This window comes from Euprymna scolopes, chromosome 6 (genome assembly GCF_053919585.1).
Source record: "Euprymna scolopes isolate OS-2025 chromosome 6, ASM5391958v1, whole genome shotgun sequence".
Lineage (NCBI taxonomy): Eukaryota > Metazoa > Mollusca > Cephalopoda > Sepiida > Sepiolidae > Euprymna > Euprymna scolopes.
The window spans coordinates 108,346,461-108,373,262 of NC_136487.1; positions in this window are offsets into that span (position 1 = coordinate 108,346,461).

Here is a 26,802-nt window from a genome sequence, read left to right on the forward strand (position 1 = left end):
TGCACAAATTAGGCAAGGCAGTCACAGTTTTAAATGTTTGTATAGCTATATCCATAAAGCCAAACAAACAAAGTTTTATGTAACCCTAACCCTAACCCTAACACTGAAAAAATTAGGCAAGGCAGTCTCAGTTTGAAATGTTTGTATAGCTATATGCATAAAGCCAAACAAACAAAGTTTTATGTAACCCTAACCCTAACCCTGCACAAATTAGGCAAGGCAGTCACAGTTTTAAATGTTTGTATAGCTATATGCATAAAGCCAAACAAACAAAGTTTTATGTAACACTAACCCTAACCCTGCACAAATTCGGCAAGGCAGTCACAGTTTTAAATGTTTGTATAGCTATATGCATAAAGCCAAACAAACAAAGTTTTATGTAACCCTAACCCTAAAACTGCACAAATTAGGCAAGGCAGTCACAGTTTTAAATGTTTGTATAGCTATATGCATAAAGCCAAACAAACAAAGTTTTATGTAACCCTAACCCTAACACTGCACAAATTAGGCAAGGCAGTCACAGTTTTAAATGTTTGTATAGCTATATGCATAAAGCCAAACAAACAAAGTTTTATGTAACCCTAAGCCTAACACTGCAAAAATTAGGCAAGGCAGTCTCAGTTTAAAATGTTTGTATAGCTATATGCATAAAGCCAAACAAACAAAGTTTTATGTAACCCTAAGCCTAACACTGCACAAATTAGGCAAGGCAGTCTCAGTTTTAAATGTTTGTATAGCTATATGCATAAAGCCAAACAAACAAAGTTTTATGTAACCCTAACCCTAACACTGCACAAATTAGGCAAGGCAGTCACAGTTTTAAATGTTTGTATAGCTATATGCATAAAGCCAAACAAACAAAGTTTTATGTAACCCTAACCCTAACCCTGCACAAATTAGGCAAGACAGTCACAGTTTTAAATGTTTGTATAGCTAGATGCATAAAGCCAAACAAACAAAGTTTTATGTAACCCTAACCCTAACACTGCACAAATTAGGCAAGGCAGTCACAGTTTGAAATGTTTGTATAGCTATATGCATAAAGCCAAACAAACAAAGTTTTATGTAACCCTAACCCTAACACTGCACAAATTAGGCAAGGCAGTCACAGTTTTAAATGTTTGTATAGCTATATGCATAAAGCCAACCAAACAAAGTTTTATGTAACCCTAACCCTAACCCTGCACAAATTAGGTAAGGCACTAACAGTTTTAAATGTTTGTATAGCTATATGCATAAAGCCAAACAAACAAAGTTTTATGTAACCCTAACCCTAACACTGCACAAATTAGGCAAGGCACTCACAGTTTTAAATGTTTGTATAGCTATATGCATAAAGCCAAACAAACAAAGTTTTATGCAACCCTAACCCTAACCCTGCACAAATTAGGCAAGGCAGTCACAGTTTTAAATAGTTGTATAGCTATATGCATAAAGCCAAACAAACAAAGTTTTATGTAACCCTAACCCTAACCCTGCACAAATTAGGCAAGGCAGTCACAGTTTTAAATGTTTGTATAGCTATATGCATAAAGCCAAACAAACAAAGTTTTATGTAACCCTAATCCTAACACTGCACAAATTAGGCAAGTCAGTCACAGTTTTAAATGTTTGTATAGCTATATGCATAAAGCCAAACAAACAAAGTTTTATGTAACCCTAAGCCTAACACTGCACAAATTAGGCAAGGCAGTCACAGTTTTCAATGTTTGTATAGCTATATGCATAAAGCCAAACAAACAAAGTTTTATGTAACCCTAAGCCTAACACTGCACAAATTAGGCAAGGCAGTCACAGTTTTAAATGTTTGTATAGCTATATGCATAAAGCCAAACAAACAAAGTTTTATGTAACCCTAACCCTAACCCTAACACTGAAAAAATTAGGCAAGGCAGTCTCAGTTTTAAATGTTTGTATAGCTATATGCATAAAGCCAAACAAACAAAGTTTTATGTAACCCTAACCCTAACCCTGCACAAATTAGGCAAGGCAGTCACAGTTTTAAATGTTAGTATAGCTATATGCATAAAGCCAAACAAACAAAGTTTTATGTAACCCTAACCCTAACCCTGCACAAATTCGGCAAGGCAGTCACAGTTTTAAATGTTTGTATAGCTATATGCATAAAGCCAAACAAACAAAGTTTTATGTAACCCTAACCCTAAAACTGCACAAATTAGGCAAGGCAGTCACAGTTTTAAATGTTTGTATAGCTATATGCATAAAGCCAAACAAACAAAGTTTTATGTAACCCTAACCCTAACACTGCACAAATTAGGCAAGGCAGTCACAGTTTGAAATGTTTGTATAGCTATATGCATAAAGCCAAACAAACAAAGTTTTATGTAACCCTAAGCCTAACACTGCACAAATTAGGCAAGGCAGTCACAGTTTTAAATGTTTGTATAGCTATATGCATAAAGCCAAACAAACAAAGTTTTATGTAACCCTAACCCTAACCCTGCACAAATTAGGCAAGGCAGTCACAGTTTTAAATGTTTGTATAGCTATATCCATAAAGCCAAACAAACAAAGTTTTATGTAACCCTAACCCTAACACTGCACAAATTAGGCAAGGCACTCACAGTTTTAAATGTTTGTATAGCTATATGCATAAAGCCAAACAAACAAAGTTTTATGTAACCCTAACCCTAACACTGCACAAATTAGGCAAGGCAGTCACAGTTTTAAATGTTTGTATAGCTAGATGCATAAAGCCAAACAAACAAAGTTTTATGCAACCCTAACCCTAACCCTGCACAAATTAGGCAAGGCAGTCACAGTTTTAAATAGTTGTATAGCTATATGCATAAAGCCAAACAAACAAAGTTTTATGTAACCCTAACCCTAACCCTGCACAAATTAGGCAAGGCAGTCACAGTTTTAAATGTTTGTATAGCTATATGCATAAAGCCAAACAAACAAAGTTTTATGTAACCCTAATCCTAACACTGCACAAATTAGGCAAGTCAGTCACAGTTTTAAATGTTTGTATAGCTATATGCATAAAGCCAAACAAACAAAGTTTTATGTAATCCTAAGCCTAACACTGCACAAATTAGGCAAGGCAGTCTCAGTTTTAAATGTTTGTATAGCTATATGCATAAAGCCAAACAAACCAAGTTTTATGTAACCCTAACCCTAACCCTGCACAAATTAGGCAAGGCAGTCACAGTTTTAAATGTTTGTATAGCTATATGCATAAAGCCAAACAAACAAGGTTTTATGTAACCCTAACCCTAACACTGCACAAATTAGGCAAGGCAGTCACAGTTTTAAATGTTTGTATAGCTATATGCATAAAGCCAAACAAACAAAGTTTTATGTAACCCTAACCCTAACCCTGCACAAATTAGGCAAGGCACTCACAGTTTTAAATGTTTGTATAGCTATATCCATAAAGCCAAACAAACAAAGTTTTATGTAACCCTAACCCTAACACTGAAAAAATTAGGCAAGGCAGTCTCAGTTTTAAATGTTTGTATAGCTATATGCATAAAGCCAAACATACAAAGTTTTATGTAACCCTAACCCTAACCCTGCACAAATTAGGCAAGACAGTCACAGTTTTAAATGTTTGTATAGCTATATGCATAAAGCCAAACAAACAAAGTTTTATGTAACCCTAACCCTAACACTGCACAAATTAGGCAAGGCAGTCACAGTTTGAAATGTTTGTATAGCTATATGCATAAAGCCAAACAAACAAAGTTTTATGTAACCCTAAGCCTAACACTGCACAAATTAGGCAAGGCAGTCACAGTTTTAAATGTTTGTATAGCTATATGCATAAAGCCAAACAAACAAAGTTTTATGTAACCCTAACCCTAACCCTGCACAAATTAGGCAAGGCAGTCACAGTTTTAAATGTTTGTATAGCTATATCCATAAAGCCAAACAAACAAAGTTTTATGTAACCCTAACCCTAACACTGCACAAATTAGGCAAGGCACTCACAGTTTTAAATGTTTGTATAGCTATATGCATAAAGCCAAACAAACAAAGTTTTATGTAACCCTAACCCTAACACTGCACAAATTAGGCAAGGCAGTCACAGTTTTAAATGTTTGAATAGCTAGATGCATAAAGCCAAACAAACAAAGTTTTATGCAACCCTAACCCTAACCCTGCACAAATTAGGCAAGGCAGTCACAGTTTTAAATAGTTGTATAGCTATATGCATAAAGCCAAACAAACAAAGTTTTATGTAACCCTAACCCTAACCCTGCACAAATTAGGCAAGGCAGTCACAGTTTTAAATGTTTGTATAGCTATATGCATAAAGCCAAACAAACAAAGTTTTATGTAACCCTAATCCTAACACTGCACAAATTAGGCAAGTCAGTCACAGTTTTAAATGTTTGTATAGCTATATGCATAAAGCCAAACAAACAAAGTTTTATGTAATCCTAAGCCTAACACTGCACAAATTAGGCAAGGCAGTCACAGTTTTAAATGTTTGTATAGCTATATGCATAAAGCCAAACAAACAAAGTTTTATGTAACCCTAAGCCTAACACTGCACAAATTAGGCAAGGCAGTCTCAGTTTTAAATGTTTGTATAGCTATATGCATAAAGCCAAACAAACCAAGTTTTATGTAACCCTAACCCTAACCCTGCACAAATTAGGCAAGGCAGTCACAGTTTTAAATGTTTGTATAGCTATATGCATAAAGCCAAACAAACAAGGTTTTATGTAACCCTAACCCTAACCCTGCACAAATTCGGCAAGGCAGTCACAGTTTTAAATGTTTGTATAGCTATATGCATAAAGCCAAACAAACAAAGTTTTATGTAACCCTAACCCTAACACTGCACAAATTAGGCAAGGCAGTCACAGTTTGAAATGTTTGTATAGCTATATGCATAAAGCCAAACAAACAAAGTTTTATGTAACCCTAACCCTAACACTGCACAAATTAGGCAAGGCAGTCACAGTTTTAAATGTTTGTATAGCTATATGCATAAAGCCAAACAAACAAAGTTTTATGTAACCCTAAGCCTAACACTGCAAAAATTAGGCAAGGCAGTCTCAGTTTAAAATGTTTGTATAGCTATATGCATAAAGCCAAACAAACAAAGTTTTATGTAACCCTAAGCCTAACACTGCACAAATTAGGCAAGGCAGTCTCAGTTTTAAATGTTTGTATAGCTATATGCATAAAGCCAAACAAACAAAGTTTTATGTAACCCTAACCCTAACACTGCACACATTAGGCAAGGCAGTCACAGTTTTAAATGTTTGTATAGCTATATGCATAAAGCCAAACAAACAAAGTTTTATGTAACCCTAACCCTAACCCTGCACAAATTAGGCAAGGCACTCACAGTTTTAAATGTTTGTATAGCTATATGCATAAAGCCAAACAAACAAAGTTTTATGTAACCCTAACCCTAACACTGCACAAATTAGGCAAGGCAGTCACAGTTTTAAATGTTTGTATAGCTATATGCATAAAGCCAAACAAACAAAGTTTTATGCAACCCTAACCCTAACCCTGCACAAATTAGGCAAGGCAGTCACAGTTTTAAATAGTTGTATAGCTATATGCATAAAGCCAAACAAACAAAGTTTTATGTAACCCTAACCCTAACCCTGCACAAATTAGGCAAGGCAGACACAGTTTTAAATGTTTGTATAGCTATATGCATAAAGCCAAACAAACAAAGTTTTATGTAACCCTAATCCTAACACTGCACAAATTAGGCAAGGCAGTCACAGTTTTAAATGTTTGTATAGCTATATGCATAAAGCCAAACAAACAAAGTTTTATGTAACCCTAAGCCTAACACTGCACAAATTAGGCAAGGCAGTCACAGTTTTAAATGTTTGTATAGCTATATGCATAAAGCCAAACAAACAAAGTTTTATGTAACCCTAAGCCTAACACTGCACAAATTAGGCAAGGCAGTCTCAGTTTTAAATGTTTGTATACCTATATGCATAAAGCCAAACAAACAAAGTTTTATGTAACCCTAACCCTAACCCTGCACAAATTAGGCAAGGCACTCACAGTTTTAAATGTTTGTATAGCTATATGCATAAAGCCAAACAAACAAAGTTTTATGTAACCCTAACCCTAACACTGCACAAATTAGGCAAGGCAGTCACAGTTTTAAATGTTTGTATAGCTATATGCATAAAGCCCAACAAACAAAGTTTTATGTAACCCTAACCCTAACCCTGCACAAATTAGGCAAGGCAGTCACAGTTTTAAATGTTTGTATAGCTATATCCATAAAGCCAAACAAACAAAGTTTTATGTAACCCTAACCCTAACCCTAACACTTAAAAAATTAGGCAAGGCAGTCTCAGTTTTAAATGTTTGTATAGCTATATGCATAAAGCCAAACAAACAAAGTTTTATGCAACCCTTTTCCTGATCTACATTAATGATCTTCCAAATCATATCCTTACATCATTTGTAGACATTTATGCTGACGACACTACCATTTATGGTACCACATCTAAGACAGTAAACGAGCAAGTACTCTCCAATTCTATCTCCTCTCATCTTGAGCATGTAGTACAATGGGGAAAGGAGTGGCTGGTTACTTTTAATGCATCTAAAACCAAGCTTCTCTCTTTACATCATCAACATTTTAATCCACATTTGTCATCAATTGAAATGAATGGCTCTCGTCTTCAGGAGGCCTCAAGTTTTGACAAGCTTCTGGGCTTGACCATTACTCCTGATCTTAAATGGAACACGTATATCAAATCTGTTGCCAAGGCCGCTGGAAAAATGGTGGGATCTTTCTATCGATCCAGTAGATATCTCACTGCTGATGCTATTCTCTATCTATATAAGAGCCAGGTACGTCCAAGGATGGAATACTGTTGCCACATCTGGGCAGGAGCTGCTAGAAAGGACTTGTCCTGCCTTGATAGAGTTCAAAATAGACTTCGTAGCCTCGTAGGAGATGTTCTTTTCTCCTCCTTACAACCTCTATCTCACAGAAGAGATGTTGCGAGTTTGTCTCTGATGTATCGTTATTTTCATGGAAAGTGTTCAACTGAGCTTCAATCTATGGTCCCCCCTCACAAAACTTTCACAAGAAACACTCGTCTAGCTGTAAACACTATCAATAATTTCCCCCACTCTTTATCTGTTCCTAAACCTAAACATAGATTCCATGAACAAAGCTTCTTTCTTAGAACTGCACGCCTGTGGAATTGTCTTCCGTTTTCCTGCTTTCCGGCTGACTACAATATGGTTGTGTTCAAGTCTAAGGTAAATAAGTTCTTGATGAGCCGTTCCATATAAGTTATTAAATTTACCAAATTTTCATTACTAATGATTACTATATTGACCAACTTCTACTGTACACTCTTTAACCCTTATCCTTGAGTGGCCTCTGGGCCTTGATAATGTGGTGAGGCCTTTGTAAAAAAAAAAAAAAAAAAAAAACCCTAACCCTAACCCTAACCCTGCAAAAATTAGGCAAGGCAGTCACAGTTTTAAATAGTTGTATAGCTATATGCATAAAGCCAAACAAACAAAGTTTTATGTAACCCTAACCCTAACACTGCACAAATTAGGCAAGGCAGTCACAGTTTTAAATGTTTGTATAGCTATATGCATAAAGCCAAACAAACAAAGTTTTATGTAACCCTAACCCTAACACTGCACAAATTAGGCAAGGCAGTCACAGTTTTAAATGTTTGTATAGCTATATGCATAAAGCCAAACAAACAAAGTTTTATGTAACCCTAAGCCTAACACTGCACAAATTAGGCAAGGCAGTCTCAGTTTTAAATGTTTGTATAGCTATATGCATAAAGCCAAACAAACAAAGTGTTATGTAACCCTAAGTGTTATATTCCTAAATACTTAGGAAATAAAGACAAACGTGAGTTACACCGAGTGGTATGTGTAATGGGGTTTATTTATAATACAGAAACGTAAGGCTGCTCGCCTAACGTAAATAGAAGTACATAGTAACAAGTATGGGGAAGAAAGTCTGATAATCAACACGTAAGACTATCCGTCTTACTGCGACTGCTTGTCTGCCGCTGTCTGCGAAACAGTCCAATATATATATACAGTTTGTAACCGGTGTATAGCCAGTTATGTTCCTTCACAACACCTCCCCCTGAAGCTGAAATCTTACTGATTTTAGCTTAAATACCTCTTCCTTTTAGGGTCAGGGCTTAATCTCCTGGTAACTTTTCTCTTTCTTGCGCTTTTCCTTCTGGTCAGCGTTACCCGGGGTAAAGGTTTCTGTCCAGCCCGTATGGTCGGTTCAGGCGAAATATTCATTGTTTGCGGTACACACGCTGGTTTTGGTATATCAAAAATATCGCACAATGTTTCCATTGGTGTCTCTTCCACATTTGGAGACAGTCTGGGACGTATTTGATTTCTGTGTCTTTTGCAGACAAAACTTAATCCTTGGATGGTATAGACCATGCTCCCAATCCTTTTTTTGATAATACCTTCAACCCACTGATTTCGTCCATTTTGAAAATGTTTGAAATATACATTTTCACCTGGGGAGAAGCACTTGGTATTAAGGTTTTCTTTTTTGAAAACTTTCTTTTTCTCTGGTAGCAGCCTATCGAAGACAGATCTTATCTTTCTTGCAAACATTAGCTCAGCCGGGGAAGAATTGACATTATTATTAGGATTTGGTGTCACCCTGTAAATTGCTAAAAATGTTTGAATACATTGTTCGTCTGTGTCCGTAGTAAGATTTTTCTTAAGTGCCCTTTTAAACGTATCTACAAATTTTTCGGCCAACCCATTCGATCGTGGATGGTGTGGAGAAATGCGTGACTTACCTGGATAGACCACGTGCGGGTCGGTCACCAAAAATAAATAAAAAGAAAGAAAAGAAATGGTCAAGACTCTTATTTATAGAGTAGTGATCACGTGAGTTAGAAGAATATGCAAATAGAGGTGAACGATTTTGCGATATAAAAAGCCTGTGTTGTTAAGAGGAGGCGAGACTGTTGGCAGAAGTCAGTGCTGTCAGACGTGCTTTAGAGTTTTGTTATTATATGCTGTGTTCGATTGTTGGGAGAGAGAAAAGAGAAGAGGAGGAACCAAGAAGACATTCTGCAGATACTTGACTTTGTGTTGGTTTTAAGCTATCTCGGCGCTTGGTGTGCGGTTACTAACAATGGACAGATTCGACATTCGCTTAATACCCGAGTTCGACGGATCTACCACTGGACCGACTGTCGTTGAATGGATTGAAAAGGCAGAGAAAATCTGTAAACTGTGCAAAATTAAAGAACCAGCCACAGTTATCCCTTTGAGGCTAACCGGAGGGGCCTATGCAGTCTACCAACAACTCGGGGATGAACCAGACTGGGATGAAATCAAGCAGAGCCTGTATACAGCGTTTGGTACAGATCCATTTGTTGCGTGGCAACAGTTCACGAGCCGGACACTTCAACCCAAGGAAACAGTCGACGTGTACCTAGCCGACCTGCGAAAATTATCTGTACCGTTTGGTGGGGTCAACGATAAAATATTAAGCTGTGCTTTTTTGGTAGGCCTACCCGAGGAGGTCAGTAAACTGTTGCAGGCATCATCAAGAATCGATGAATTGTCAACTGATGAGTTATTGGCCCGAGCTCGAAACATCTGTAAGGAACAGGAACCAATTGCAGCAGCAGCTCGTTTTCGACATGGAGGCAATGTGGACTCTCTTCCAGATAGTAATAAGCATGCCACCCCAGTGTGCTATAAATGTGGGGAGGCCAATCATTTTGCTAAAGAGTGCCGGAGTGATAGGAGAGGTGTATATCCACAATCAAAGAGACCAGTGCAATGCTATCGCTGCAATAAGTTTGGGCACATATCTCGCAACTGTTCGGGAAACGAAGTTGGGGGCAAGGTACTATCGCTACCCTTGCCCCCTGCCAACCAATAAACACAGGATTGCCTGTCATTAGCGTTAAACTTGATGATGTGCAGTGTTCAGCACTTATAGACACGGGGTGTTCCCGGTCTATAGTTAGTGCCCATTGCTGTCCGGTGTGGCGGAGGAACCCAGTTGGCGTTATGACCATCAATGGCTTATCACGGGTATGTTGTGGTGAAGGGACAGTCACAATCTGCACTGAGAAGGGTGACACAGCTAAAGTTGACGTTCTGGTGATGCAGGAGAAACCCCTTGGCTACGACATGTTGCTTGGAATTGATGCAATACAAGCACTAGGAGGCGTTACAATCACAGCAGCTAGAGGTATCAGGCTTGGAGAAGGGAAAGACGTCTGTGCAGCCATGTCGATTGAAGAAAAGGACTTCTGTGCTACATTTGATGACAACGAAAGGGTGTGGACTGCAGAGTGGAAATGGGCCATGGGCCAGGAACCAGATCGGCTGTGCAACACGATTCCAGAGTATGCAGTTTCTACCAAGAATAGGGCCGCATATGAAGAAGAACTTCAGATGTGGATTGACAACGGTTGGTTAATACCATACCCACAGGAACGTCTGGGACCACCCAAGGGATTAATTCCGCTCATGGCTGTTGAACAACCTACCAAAGAAAAAATTCGTCCCGTAATGGATTACCGAGAGTTGAATCGGCATGTTGATGCGTTTACCGGAAACGCAGATGTGTGCGCTGCTAAACTGAGAGAGTGGCGTCAAAAAGGGAGCAATGTAGCACTTCTGGATCTAAAGAGGGCCTACCTGCAGATACGTGTCCATGAGTCATTATGGCCGTTTCAGACAGTACTACTCAAGGGAAAACTATATTGTTTGACACGTTTGGGTTTTGGCCTAAACGTAGCACCCTTGATTATGACATCCATTATTAAAACTGTTTTGATGCAGGATGAGACCACAGCAAAAGCTGCTTCAGCCTACATAGATGACATCTATGTTAATGAGGACATAATGTCTGCGGATGCAGTTCGAATAAAACTGAAAGCGTTTGGGTTAATAAGCAAAGACCCTAAGCGCCTAAAGGATGGAGTGCCCGTGCTAGGCCTCGAGGTCTGGGAGGAGGGCAATACGTTGCGATGGAAACGAGGGAGCCCACTTCCAAAGTTACCCAATGTATTAACAAGACGTACTGTGTTTTCTATCTGTGGTAAATTGGTAGGACATCTACCTGTCTGTGGATGGCTCCGATCGGCAACAGGAGTGGTGAAAAGACGAGTGACTACAGTAACAAAAGGATGGGACGATGTTGCAGATGATGATTCTCTCCAACAAATGATGGCTGAAATGTTGTCCAGAGTGCATAGGAATGACCCTGCCCGGGGTGAGTGGCAAGTGTCTGGAAACGAACTAAATGCATGGGTTGACGCAAGTTCGTTGGCTACAGGTGTCGTGTTGGAGCAACTAGGTGTTGTTGTGGAAGATGCATGCTGGCTTCGTCCGAAAAATGATGCCCAACATATAAATTTGGCAGAACTTGATGCCACGTTAAAAGGTCTTAATCTCGCATTGCAATGGCAGACTAATGTTGTGCATCTCCACACTGACTCATTGTGTGTTTACCATTGGTTAACCGACACCTTGACTGGAAAGGCTCGAGTTAAGACTAGAGCTGCAAGTGAAATGCTAGTACGAAGGAGACTAGCAATAATTAAGCGTCTAGTTGACGAATACAGCTTGCAGGTAGACATTACGTTAGTCTCGTCGATGCAGAATTTGGCTGATAGCTTGACTCGAGTACCAAAGAGGTGGATCGATGCAATGAGGCAGGGATCCGATCTTCAACAACAAACATGCGCGACTGTAACGGATCAATTAACACCTGACCAGATCCGTATGATACACCAGCAGATTGGACATCCTGGAATTCAGAGGACTGCATATTTTGTCCGAAGAGTATGCCCTGCAACTACAAAAGCATCAGTGAAAGCAGCCATACGTTCGTGTGAAGAGTGTCAGAGAATTGATCCGGCACCATCCCAATGGCAAAAAGGGAAGCTCGAGGTGGAGGGCAACTGGCAGCGAGTAGGGATGGACATAACACATTATGGGGGCAAACATTTTTTGACCATGACGGATTGTGGCCCGACGCGTTTCACAATATGGCGCCTGTTGACACGACAGGATGCAGCCAGCATTATACAACAGTTGAGAGCCGTCTTTTTTGAACGTGGTGCCCCGATTGAAATTCTGACTGATAATGCCGCCACATTTCGATGTCAAGAATTTCAGAAATTCGTGCACGAATGGGGGATTAAAATGCATTATCGGTGTGCATATTATCCCGAGGGTAATGGTATAGCAGAACGGTGTCACCGCACCGTCAAAAGAATTGCAGCCAGGACGCAGTGCTCTATTCCAGAAGCTGTGTACTGGTATAATATAACACCCAAGGACAATGCAACACCAGCAACTGCACCAGCCAATGGGATTTACCAATATGAACAGCGTGTGAAAGGAGTTGATGCCATACCATCAGTGGTGAGTGTTGTCAATACACCATATCAGGTGGGAGACCTTGTTTGGATAAAACCCCCAAATGCTGGGTGCACTACGAAATTTTTCCGGGGAAAAATAGATGAAATCATAAGTCCTCAGACCATGTTGATTGGTGGCATACCACGTCACGTAAAAGATATCCGCCCTTGTTATACCTCTTCTGATTCTGAGGACGATGAGGAGGATCACACACCGTTCAGAGATGATCCTGATCACTTACTGCCCCTTCAGGTGAGCATAGAAACACCACCAACAGAACCAGATGAGGGAATGATGGGACATACTGATGACAATAGTGAGGAGAGCGATGGACACAAGGAAGTAATGCCTCATCGAAATACTCGACAGAGACGAATACTGCCCACCCCCCGTGATTGCGAAACCCAGCGAGAAGGGATGATGGAGCATACCGAGGAGATGACGCCTCCGATTCTTCGGAGAAGTACCCGACAAAGACGGATACTGCCCCCCTGCCCTGATTGTGAGACACCGCCTATGGAACCACGAGACGGGATAATGGAACAGACTGGTAGTAATGATGGTGGTAATGAAGAAAACAGCAATGAGGAAGTGCTTCTTCGAAGGAGTACCCGCCAACGACGATTGCCCGCATGTCCTGTTTGTGATCATGAGATCAGGGGGGAGTGTGGAGAAATGCGTGACTTACCTGGATAGACCACGTGCGGGTCGGTCACCAAAAATAAATAAAAAGAAAGAAAAGAAATGGTCAAGACTCTTATTTATAGAGTAGTGATCACGTGAGTTAGAAGAATATGCAAATAGAGGTGAACGATTTTGCGATATAAAAAGCCTGTGTTGTTAAGAGGAGGCGAGACTGTTGGCAGAAGTCAGTGCTGTCAGACGTGCTTTAGAGTTTTGTTATTATATGCTGTGTTCGATTGTTGGGAGAGAGAAAAGAGAAGAGGAGGAACCAAGAAGACATTCTGCAGATACTTGACTTTGTGTTGGTTTTAGATGGTACACAGGTGTTGTCATATGTAGAATATTTAGTGAGTCACAGAATTCTTTGAATTCATGAGCAGTAAATGCTGTTCCATTATCGCTCACTAAGGTTTTTGGCACTCCAAAACGGCTAAAAATTTCATTAAGCGCACTCACAGTGTTTTTTGCTGTTGGATGTCTAAACTTAAATATTTCTGGCCATTTTGAAAAAGAATCTACAATAATCAAGTAAAAATAACCATTTATAGGTCCCGCATAATCAATATGCAGACGTGACCAGGGTAGGTCCGTCTTTGGCCATGGCGTCGTTTTTACTGGAGGATCTCGAGCTGCTAATTGACATCCTCTGCATGTCTTGACACATTTTTCAACTTCCTTGTCCATACCAGGCCAGTACACATATCCTCTCATAAGGGATTTCATTCTCGAAATGCCCGGATGACCTGTATGAAATTCCTTCAGAATTTTCCTCTGTAACGTTAGTGGAATTACGATCCTCTCACCATACATGAGCACATCTTCACAGATGGAAAAAGGCGTTGTTTTATCTACCTTTTTATTTTTTTTTATCCATCCCAATTGATTTTTCATTTTCTTAATGAAAATGTCATTTACTGCCTCTTTTTTTATTTTTTCGAAAGTTACCGGAAGTTCACGTATCATATTACACATTGAACTTGTACATTCACTTTCGTCTTTAAGCGCAGCAATTACCGTTTCTTCGAAACTTTCGCTTCTTTTAGGGATCAACCGTGATAATGCATCTGCGTGTCCTAACTTTTTTGAGGATACATGTTCCATCTTAAACTGATAGTTTAAGAGGGTTGCAGCCCATCGCTGTAATCGATTCGCAGTATGTGTGGGAATGCCTTTCTTTGATCCAAATATGGTAAGTAGGGGTTTATGGTCGGTTTGCAAAATAAAAGATCGTCCATGGAGAAATCGATTGTACTTTGTAATTCCAAATATTATCGACAGCGCCTCTTTTTCAATTTGGCTGTAATTTTTCTCCGCTGCAACCAACGTTCTTGAAGCATGGGCGATAGCTTTTGTCCTACCATCCTCATACTTGTGAAGTAATACAGCGCCAACACCGTAATCACTGGCGTCCGTTGCTAGTATTAGTTCCTTTTCTGGATTGAAATGTGCCAATGCTAAGTCTGACAGTAGACATCTTTTGATATTTTGGAAAGCAGATTCACATTCCTTATTCCAGTTCCATTTAACACCCTTTTTCAGTAACTCGTTAAGAGGAGCTCTTAAATTATGTATGTTAGGGATGTAAATTGCATAGTATTGAACTAATCCCAAAAACGATTTTAATTTTGTCACTGAATCTGGAGCAGGCATCTTTTCAATTGCTTCAGTCCTTTGTGGATCCGGTCTTCGACCCTCTTTGTCGATTATTTGACCTAGATATTTAATTTTTTTCATAAAAAAATCGCATTTTTCTGGGCTCAATTTAAAACCAAATTCCTGTATTCTTTTGAATACTTCTTTTACATGCTTCTTATGATCTTGCAAATTTTCACTTTTAATTAGGATATCGTCAAGGTAGGCCATTGAAAATTCCAACCCTGCCAGCATCGTGTCCATAATTTGCTGGAAAATAGCAGGAGCAACCTTTAATCCAAAAGGAAGCCTCTTTAGCTTAAAAATGCCCTTATGAGTATTTATGCCTAAGTATTTGGAGCATTCATCGCTGATCTTAATTTGCAAGTAAGCATCTGAGAGGTCTATCTTAGAAAAAAATTTTCCTCCGTTAAGCTTAGAGAACAGATCTTCTGCGGACGGAAGGGGATAATTATGGTCCAATAGACAGTCATTTAAACCCGTTGAAAAATCTCCACAGACCCTTATTCTGTTATTTTTTTTCTTTACATACACGGTTGGACTTGCCCAATCTGTGTGGTTAACTTTTTCAATGACTTCCAGTTGTTGAAGTCTATCCAACTCTTTTTCGATTGCGTCCATCGCTGAAAAAGGCACATTCCTTTTAGGTTTGAATACTGGAGTGGCATTTTTCTTTAATTCAAATTTTGCCTCTGTCTTAATACAGAGTCCTAGTCCTTCGGCAAAAACATTGGGAAATTCAGTTTTCAAATCCTTCAGGAAGTCTTCCCTTTGGTTTGCTTTTTCTGCAGTTAAAACGTTACAAAACGAATTTATGGGTTTCTCCCATAAATTAAACAGGACAATCCAATCTACCCCAAACAGGCATGCATTCTTTCCTGGTACGACGTACACTTTGGATTTATGAGTCTGGTTAGCGAATGTCACTTTGCATTTTAATTCTCCCTTGAACTCTAATCTTTTGCCGCACACACTTCTCGCCGTCTTTCTGGTTTTCGTTAATTCAGGTCGACCTATCCTTTTCCATATATCTTCATTTATAATACTAATATCTGCACCGCTATCCAGAAGCAATGTAACCAGATGTCCATTTATCCGAACATCAACATATTTCCGTCTTTCGCAGCTTTTTTCTTTATTCATGCGAAGCGTATTTACATTATCGGTCCCTTGACTTTTCTTCTGGGCACAGTATGTTCCCTTGTGACCTCTGAGACCACATTCATAACATATTTTGTTCCTAAACCAGCAGGTCTTATTGTTGTGTCTTAAACTACCACAACATTTACACTTTAGCTTTGGGTCTTTGTATCCTTTAAGGATCCTGTGTTCTTGGAACCTGGACTTTCTTGTGGTCCCTTGCCTTTTTACTTGCTGCACCTTAAAAATATTTTTCTCTTCAATGCGAGTGTTGTCTTTCTTTATGTTAATCAGACGTTGACACTCTTCAGTGACTTTTTGCAATGTTATGTTAGGATCCGCCTCCATAATTGTTAGGATCCGTGAACGTATATCTTTGTCCCTTGGTGCTGTGAGACCTTGTACAAAGATTAAACATTTAAATTGGTCTGCGGAAATTTCATTCAATTTAAATGATTCGCATAAACAGTTCACAGTGCAAGCATATTCTAGATAGTCTTCAGCTTCTGCCTTCTGAATGTTCAAACATTTGTATCTAGAGTGAAATAGGCTATCCCTTTTATCAAATATTTTCGACAAGGTACTAATTGTTTCCTCGAACGAAACCTCCTCCGGTTTTTTTGGTAGAATTAGATTTGCATACTTGGTGTTTTCATCAGTACCCAGTTTTTGTAGTAGCAGGGTAACTTTTTCCTCATCGGTCCAGTCTAAACATCTTTTCGTAAAAATTGTTTCGTATCTTCTGTAGTATGCAGGGAAAGTAACACCAGTATCCGGGGAGTAACGAAATTCCGTTAGTGAATTTGAAATACCCTCGGCAGAAAAATTAGTCTTCTTCCCGGTCGACGTTAGAATTAGCTTTTCTAAATTCTTTTGCTGTGTCGACATTTGTCGTTGTAGTATGTTTGTTTGTTCTTGTTGTGCCTCTAAAGTTTTTTGTGTTCTTTCTTGTTGTTGTTGCAGCTGTTGCTGTAGCTGTTGTTGTTGAATTTGTTGTTGTTGTTGTTGTTGCGCTAAAAATTGTTGAGTCATTTTTGTCTGTTCCTGGATGCTAAGGGCTAGAGCCTTAGTTAACTCTGCTAATTGTTCCATGTTAGCTTCTAGTACAAAAATGTCTTTTCGAATTCTACACAATAATTCCAAAGAAAAATCGTAAATTTACGTATATCGTAAATTAGTAGCAATATGCAGACACAACACGTTTCAACAAAGTTCATCCATAGTAATTCAACAGGCTTTGTAAAATAATTCTTTTTTTTTTTTTTTTTTTTTTTTTTTCAACAACGTAAGTTCATACACAAAATATTTCTTACTTCCCACGACAAATAGTTCCAATTATTTATATAAAGGCAATAACAAACAATTAATTTTCCAAAAAAAAAAAAATATATGGCTGCCGTTCCCACGTGGCATAAAATGGTACAATAGTCGTTGTATTTATATTTTTTCTTTCGAAACTCGTAATCCTTTAGTGTAGTTTCGAATTCAACTTGCGACCATTTTTTTTTTTTTTTTTTTTTTTTACTTGTCAAAATAAATATAAATTCCACTTTACCTTGAACATGTTTCTATAATTTCTTGTGAGTTCTTTACGAAGAAAAATCCGTACTTTTCGCTACTTTAGGTAGGAAAAATTTTTAAATTCATTGACGCACGTGGTCAAAAATCCTTGTGTAGTTTGTTTTTTTCGTAAAACAAAAAATCCTTGCATTGTACACAGTCCTTGGTACGGTAATTTATCTCTGTTAAGAGAAAGAACATCCTTTCGTCGCCATTGTTATATTCCTAAATACTTAGGAAATAAAGACAAACGTGAGTTACACCGAGTGGTATGTGTAATGGGGTTTATTTATAATACAGAAATGTAAGGCTGCTCGCCTAAGGTAAATAGAAGTACATAGTAACAAGTATGGGGAAGAAAGTCTGATAATCAACACGTAAGACTATCCGTCTTACTGCGACTGCTTGCCTGCCGCTGTCTGCCAAACAGTCCAATATATATATACAGTTTGTAACCGGTGTATAGCCAGTTATGTTCCTTCACAACACTAAGCCTAACACTGCACAAATTAGGCAAGGCAGTCTCAGTTTTAAATGTTTGTATAGCTATATGCATAAAGCCAAACAAACAAAGTTTTATGTAACCCTAAGCCTAACACTGCACAAATTAGGCAAGGCAGTCACAGTTTTAAATGTTTGTATAGCTATATGCATAAAGCCAAACAAACAAAGTTTTATGTAACCCTAACCCTAACCCTGCACAAATTAGGCAAGGCAGTCACAGTTTTAAATGTTTGTATAGCTATATGCATAAAGCCAAACAAACAAAGTTTTATGTAACCCTAACCCTAACACTGCACAAATTAGGCAAGGCAGTCACAGTTTTAAATGTTTGTATAGCTATATGCATAAAGCCAAACAAACAAAGTTTTATGCAACCCTAACCCTAACCCTGCACAAATTAGGCAAGGCAGTCACAGTTTTAAATAGTTGTATAGCTATATGCATAAAGCCAAACAAACAAAGTTTTATGTAACCCTAACCCTAACCCTGCACAAATGAGGCAAGGCAGTCACAGTTTTAAATGTTTGTATAGCTATATGCATAAAGCCAAACAAACAAAGTTTTATGTAACCCTAATCCTAACACTGCACAAATTAGGCAAGTCAGTCACAGTTTTAAATGTTTGTATAGCTATATGCATAAAGCCAAACAAACAAAGTTTTATGGAACCCTAACCCTAACACTGCACAAATTAGGCAAGGCAGTCACAGTTTTAAATGTTTGTATAGCTATATGCATAAAGCCAAACAAACAAAGTTTTATGTAACCCTAAGCCTAACACTGCACAACGTAGGCAAGGCAGTCTCAGTTTTAAATGTTTGTATAGCTATATGCATAAAGCCAAACAAACAAAGTTTTATGTAACCCTAACCCTAACCCTGCACAAATTAGGCAAGGCAGTCACAGTTTTAAATGTTTGTATAGCTATATGCATAAAGCCAAACAAACAAAGTTTTATGTAACCCTAACCCTAACACTGCACAAATTAGGCAAGGCAGTCACAGTTTTAAATGTTTGTATAGCTATATGCATAAAGCCAAACAAACAAAGTTTTATGTAACCCTAACCCTAACCCTAACACTGAAAAAATAAGGCAAGGCAGTCTCAGTTTTAAATGTTTGTATAGCTATATGCATAAAGCCAAACAAACAAAGTTTTATGTAACCCTAACCCTAACCCTGCACAAATTAGGCAAGGCAGTCACAGTTTTAAATGTTTGTATAGCTATATGCATAAAGCCAAACAAACAAAGTTTTATGTAACCCTAACCCTAACCCTGCACAAATTAGGCAAGGCAGTCACAGTTTTAAATGTTTGTATAGCTATATGCATAAAGCCAAACAAACAAAGTTTTATGTAACCCTAACCCTAACCCTGCACAAATTAGGCAAGGCACTCACAGTTTTAAATGTTTGTATAGCTATATGCATAAAGACAAACAAATAAAGTTTTATGTAACCCTAACCCTAACACTGCACAAATTAGGCAAGGCACTCACAGTTTTAAATGTTTGTATAGCTATATGCATAAAGCCAAACAAACAAAGTTTTATGTAACCCTAAGCCTAACACTGCACAAATTAGGCAAGGCAGTCTCAGTTTTAAATGTTTGTATAGCTATATGCATAAAGCCAAACAAACAAAGTTTTATGTAACCCTAAGCCTAACACTGCACAAATTAGGCAAGGCAGTCTCAGTTTTAAATGTTTGTATAGCTATATGCATAAAGCCAAACAAACAAAGTTTTATGTAACCCTAACCCTAACACTGCACAAATTAGGCAAGGCAGTCACAGTTTTAAATGTTTGTATAGCTATATGCATAAAGCCAAACAAACAAAGTTTTATGTAACCCTAAGCCTAACACTGCACAAATTAGGCAAGGCAGTCACAGTTTTAAATGTTTGTATAGCTATATGCATAAAGCCAAACAAACAAAGTTTTATGTAACCCTAAGCCTAACACTGCACAAATTAGGCAAGGCAGTCCCAGTTTTAAATGTTTGTATAGCTATATGCATGAAGCCAAACGAACAAAGTTTTATCAAACCCTAACCCTAACACTGCACAAATTAGGCAAGGCAGTCACAGTTTTAAATGTTTGTATAGCTATATGCATAAAGCCAAACAAACAAAGTTTTATGCAACCCTAACCCTAACCCTGCACAAATTAGGCAAGGCAGTCACAGTTTTAAATAGTTGTATAGCTATATGCATAAAGCCAAACAAACAAAGTTTTATGTAACCCTAACCCTAACCCTGCACAAATTCGGCAAAGCAGTCACAGTTTTAAATGTTTGTATAGCTATATGCATAAAGCCAAACAAACCAAGTTTTATGTAACCCTACCCCTAACCCTGCACAAATTAGGCAAGGCAGTAACAGTTTTAAATGTTTGTATAGCTATATGCATAAATACAAACAAATAAAGTTTTATGTAACCCTAACCCTAACACTGCACAAATTAGGCAAGGCACTCACAGTTTTAAATGTTTGTATAGCTATATGCATAAAGCCAAACAAACAAAGTTTTATGTAACCCCAAGCCTAACACTGCACAAATTAGGCAAGGCAGTCTCAGTTTTAAATGTTTGTATAGCTATATGCATAAAGCCAAACAAACAAAGTTTTATGTAACCCTAAGCCTAACACTGCACAAATTAGGCAAGGCAGTCTCAGTTTTAAATGTTTGTATAGCTATATGCATAAAGCCAAACAAACAAAGTTTTATGTAACCCTAACCCTAACACTGCACAAATTAGGCAAGGCAGTCACAGTTTTAAATGTTTGTATAGCTATATGCATAAAGCCAAACAAACAAAGTTTTATGTAACCCTAACCCTAACCCTGCACAAATTAGGCAAGACAGTCACAGTTTTAAATGTTTGTATAGCTATATGCATAAAGCCAAACAAACAAAGTTTTATGTAACCCTAACCCTAAAACTGCACAAATTAGGCAAGGCAGTCACAGTTTTAAATGTTTGTATAGCTATATGCATAAAGCCAAACAAACAAAGTTTTATGTAACCCTAATCCGAACACTGCACAAATTAGGCAAGTCAGTCACAGTTTTAAATGTTTGTATAGCTATATGCATAAAGCCAAACAAACAAAGTTTTATGTAACCCTAAGCCTAACACTGCACAAATTAGGCAAGGCAGTCACAGTTTTAAATGTTTGTATAGCTATATGCATAAAGCCAAACAAACAAAGTTTTATGTAACCCTAAGCCTAACACTGCACAAATTAGGCAAGGCAGTCCCAGTTTTAAATGTTTGTATAGCTATATGCATAAAGCCAAACAAACAAAGTTTTATCTAACCCTAACCCTAACACTGCAAAAATGAGGCAAGGCAGTCACAGTTTTAAATGTTTGTATAGCTATATGCATAAAGCCAAACAAACAAAGTTTTATGCAACCCTAACCCTAACCCTGCACAAATTAGGCAAGGCAGTCACAGTTTTAAATAGTTGTATAGCTATATGCATAAAGCCAAACAAACAAAGTTTTATGTAACCCTAACCCTAACCCTGCACAAATTAGGCAAGGCAGTCACAGTTTTAAATGTTTGTATAGCTATATGCATAAAGCCAAACAAACAAAGTTTTATGTAACCCTAACCCTAACCCTGCACAAATTCGGCAAGGCAGTCACAGTTTTAAATGTTTGTATAGCTATATGCATAAAGCCAAACAAACAAAGTTTTATGTAACCCTAAGCCTAACACTGCACAACGTAGGCAAGGCAGTCTCAGTTTTAAATGTTTGTAGAGCTATATGCATAAAGCCAAACAAACAAAGTTTTATGTAACCCTAACCCTAACCCTGCACAAATTAGGCAAGGCAGTCACAGTTTTAAATGTTTGTATAGCTATATGCATAAAGCCAAACAAACAAAGATTTATGTAACCCTAACCCTAACACTGCACAAATTAGGCAAGGCAGTCACAGTTTTAAATGTTTGTATAGCTATATGCATAAAGCCAAACAAACAAAGTTTTATGTAACCCTAACCCTAACCCTAACACTGAAAAAATTAGGCAAGGCAGTCTCAGTTTTAAATGTTTGTATAGCTATATGCATAAAGCCAAACAAACAAAGTTTTATGTAACCCTAACCCTAACCCTGCACAAATTAGGCAAGGCAGTCACAGTTTTAAATGTTTGTATAGCTATATGCATAAAGCCAAACAAACAAAGTTTTACGTAACCCTAACCCTAACCCTGCACAAATTCGGCAAGGCAGTCACAGTTTTAAATGTTTGTATAGCTATATGCATAAAGCCAAACAAACAAAGTTTTATGTAACCCTAACCCTAACCCTGCACAAATTAGGCAAGGCAGTCACAGTTTTAAATGTTTGTATAGCTATATGCATAAAGCAAAACAAACAAAGTTTTATGTAACCCTAACCCTAACACTGCACAAATTAGGCAAGGCACTCACAGTTTTAAATGTTTGTATAGCTATATGCATAAAGCCAAACAAACAAAGTTTTATGTAACCCTAACCCTAACACTGCACAAATTAGGCAAGGCAGTCACAGTTTTTAATGTTTGTATAGCTATAGGCATGAAGCCAAACAAACAAAGTTTTATGTAACCCTTACCCTAACCCTGCACAAATTAGGCAAAGCAGTCACAGTTTTAAATGTTTGTATAGCTATATGCATAAAGCCAAACAAACAAAGTTTTATGTAACCCTAACCCTAACCCTGGACAAATTAGGCAAGGCAGTCTCAGTTTTAAATGTTTGTATAGCTATATGCATAAAGCCAAACAAACAAAGTTTTATGTAACCCTAACCCTAACACTGCACAAATTAGGCAAGGCAGTCACAGTTTTTAATGTTTGTATAGCATTAGGCATAAAGCCAAACAAACAAAGTTTTATGTAACCCTAACCCTAACCCTGCACAAATTAGGCAAAGCAGTCACAGTTTTAAATGTTTGTATAGCTATATGCATAAAACCAAACAAACAAAGTTTTATGTAACCCTAACCCTAACCCTGGACAAATTAGGCAAGGCAGTCTCAGTTTTAAATGTTTGTATAGCTATATGCATAAAGCCAAACAAACAAAGTTTTATGTAACCCTACCCCTCACCCTGCACAAATTAGGCAAGGCAGTCACAGTTTTAAATGTATGTATAGCTATATGCATAAAGCCAAACAAACAAAGTTGTATGTAACCCTAACCCTAACACTGCACAAATTAGGCAAGGCAGTCACAGTTTTAAATGTTTGTATAGCTATATGCATAAAGCCAAACAAACAAAGTTTTATGTAACCCTAACCCTAACACTGCACAAATTAGGCAAGACAGTCACAGTTTTAAATGTTTGTATAGCTATATGCATAAAGCCAAACAAACAAAGTTTTATGTAACCCTTACCCTAACCCTGCACAAATTAGGCAAGGCAGTCACAGTTTTAAATGTTTGTATAGCTATATGCATAAAGCCAAACAAACAAAGTTTTATGTAACCCTAACCCTAACACTGCACAAATTAGGCAAGGCAGTCACAGTTTTAAATGTTTGTATAGCTATATGCATAAAGCCAAACAAACAAAGTTTTATGTAACCCTAACCCTAACCCTGCACAAATTAGGCAAGGCAGTCACAGTTTTAAATGTTTGTATAGCTATATGCATAAAGCCAAACAAACAAAGTTTTATGTAACCCTAACCCTAACCCTGCAAAAATTAGGCAAGGCAGTCTCAGTTTTAAATGTTTGTATAGCTATATGCATAAAGCCAAACAAACAAAGTTTTATGTAACCCTAACCCTAACACTGCACAAATTAGGCAAGGCAGTCTCAGTTTTAAATGTTTGTATAGCTATATGCATAAAGCCAAACAAACAAAGTTTTATGTAACCCTAACCCTAACCCTGCACAAATTAGGCAAGGCAGTCTCAGTTTTAAATGTTTGTATAGCTATATGCATAAAGCCAAACAAACAAAGTTTTATGTAACCCTAACCCTAACACTTCACAAATTAGGCAAGGCAGTCTCAGTTTTAAATGTTTGTATAGCTATATGCATAAAGCCAAACAAACAAAGTTTTATGTAACCCTAACCCTAACACTGCACAAATAAGGCAAGGCAGTCTCAGTTTTAAATGTTTGTATAGCTATATGCATAAAGCCAAACAAACAAGGTTTTATGTAACCCTAACCCTAACACTGCACAAATTAGGCAAGGCAGTCACAGTTTTAAATGTTTGTATAGCTATATGCATAAAGCAAAAGAAACAAAGTTTTATGTAACCCTAACCCTAACACTGCACAAATTAGGCAAGGCAGTCACAGTTTTAAATGTTTGTATAGCTATATGCATAAAGCCAAACAAACAAAGTTTTATGTAACCCTAACCCTAACCCTGCACAAATTAGGCAAGGCAGTCACAGTTTTAAAAGTTTTGTATAGCTATATGCATAAAGCCAAACAAACAAAGTTTTATGTAACCCTAACCCTAACACTGCACAAATTAGGCAAGGCAGTCACAGTTTTAAAAGTTTTGTATAGCTATATGCATAAAGCCAAACAAACAAAGTTTTATGTAACCCTAACCCTAACACTGCACAAATTAGGCAAGGCAGTCACAGTTTTAAATGTTTGTATAGCTATATGCATAAAGCCAAACAAACAAAGTTTTATGTACCCCTAACCCTAACCCTTCACAAATTAGGCAAGACAGTCACAGTTTTAAATGTTTGTATAGCTATATGCATAAAGCCAAACAAACAAAGTTTTATGTAACCCTAACCCTAACACTGCACAAATTAGGCAAGGCAGTCTCAGTTTTAAAAGTTTTGTATAGCTATATGCATAAAGCCAAACAAACAAAGTTTTATGTAACCCTAACCCTAACACTGCACAAATTAGGCAAGGCAGTCACAGTTTTAAAAGTTTTGTATAGCTATATGCATAAAGCCAAACAAACAAAGTTTTATGTAACCCTAACCCTAACACTGCACAAATTAGGCAAGGCAGTCACAGTTTTAAATGTTTGTATAGCTATATGCATAAAGCCAAACAAACAAAGTTTTATGTAACCCTAACCCTAACACTGCACAAATTAGGCAAGGCAGTCTCAGTTTTAAAAGTTTTGTATAGCTATATGCATAAAGCCAAACAAACAAAGTTTTATGTAACCCTAACCCTAACACTGCACAAATTAGGAAAGGCAGTCACAGTTTTAAATGTTTGTATAGCTATATGCATAAAGCCAAACAAACAAAGTTTTATGTAACCTTAACCCTGACACTGCACAAATTAGGCAAGGCAGTCACAGTTTTAAATGTTTGTATAGCTATATGCATAAAGCCAAACAAACAAAGTTTTATGTAACCCTAACCCTAACACTGCACAAATTAGGCAAGGCAGTCTCAGTTTTAAAAGTTTGTATAGCTATATGCATAAAGCCAAACAAACAAAGTTTTATGTAACCCTAACCCTAACACTGCACAAATTAGGCAAGACAGTCACAGTTTTAAATGTTTGTATAGCTATATGCATAAAGCCAAACAAACAAAGTTTTATGTAACCCTAACCCTAACACTGCACAAATTAGGCAAGGCAGTCACAGTTTTAAATGTTTGTATAGCTATATGCATAAAGCCAAACAAACAAAGTTTTATGTAACCCTAACCCTAACACTGCACAAATTAGGCAAGGCAGTCACAGTTTTAAATGTTTGTATAGCTATATGCATAAAGCCAAACAAACAAAGTTTTATGTAACCCTAACCCTAACACTGCACAAATTAGGCAAGGCAGTCTCAGTTTTAAAAGTTTTGTATAGCTATATGCATAAAGCCAAACAAACAAAGTTTTATGTAACCCTAACCCTAACACTGCACAAATTAGGCAAGGCAGTCACAGTTTTAAATGTTTGTATAGCTATATGCATAAAGCCAAACAAACAAAGTTTTATGTAACCCTAACCCTAACACTGCACAAATTAGGCAAGGCAGTCACAGTTTTAAATGTTTGTATAGCTATATGCATAAAGCCAAACAAACAAAGTTTTATGTAACCCTAACCCTAACACTGCACAAATTAGGCAAGGCAGTCTCAGTTTTAAAAGTTTTGTATAGCTATATGCATAAAGCCAAACAAACAAAGTTTTATGTAACCCTAACCCTAACACTGCACAAATAAGGCAAGGCAGTCACAGTTTTAAATGTTTGTATAGCTATATGCATAAAGCCAAACAAACAAAGTTTTATGTAACCCTAACCCTAACACTGCACAAATTAGGTAAGGCAGTCACAGTTTTAAATGTTTGTATAGCTATATGCATAAAGCCAAACAAACAAAGTTTTATGTAACCCTAACCCTAACACTGCACAAATTAGGCAAGGCAGTCACAGTTTTAAATGTTTGTATAGCTATATGCATAAAGCCAAACAAACAAAGTTTTATGTAACCCTAACCCTAACACTGCACAAATTAGGCAAGGCAGTCACAGTTTTAAATGTTTGTATAGCTATATGCATAAAGCCAAACAAACAAAGTTTTATGTAACCTTAACCCTGACACTGCACAAATTAGGCAAGGCAGTCACAGTTTTAAATGTTTGTATAGCTATATGCATAAAGCCAAACAAACAAAGTTTTATGTAACCCTAACCCTAACACTGCACAAATTAGGCAAGGCAGTCTCAGTTTTAAAAGTTTGTATAGCTATATGCATAAAGCCAAACAAACAAAGTTTTATGTAACCCTAACCCTAACACTGCACAAATTAGGCAAGACAGTCACAGTTTTAAATGTTTGTATAGCTATATGCATAAAGCCAAACAAACAAAGTTTTATGTAACCCTAACCCTAACACTGCACAAATTAGGCAAGGCAGTCACAGTTTTAAATGTTTGT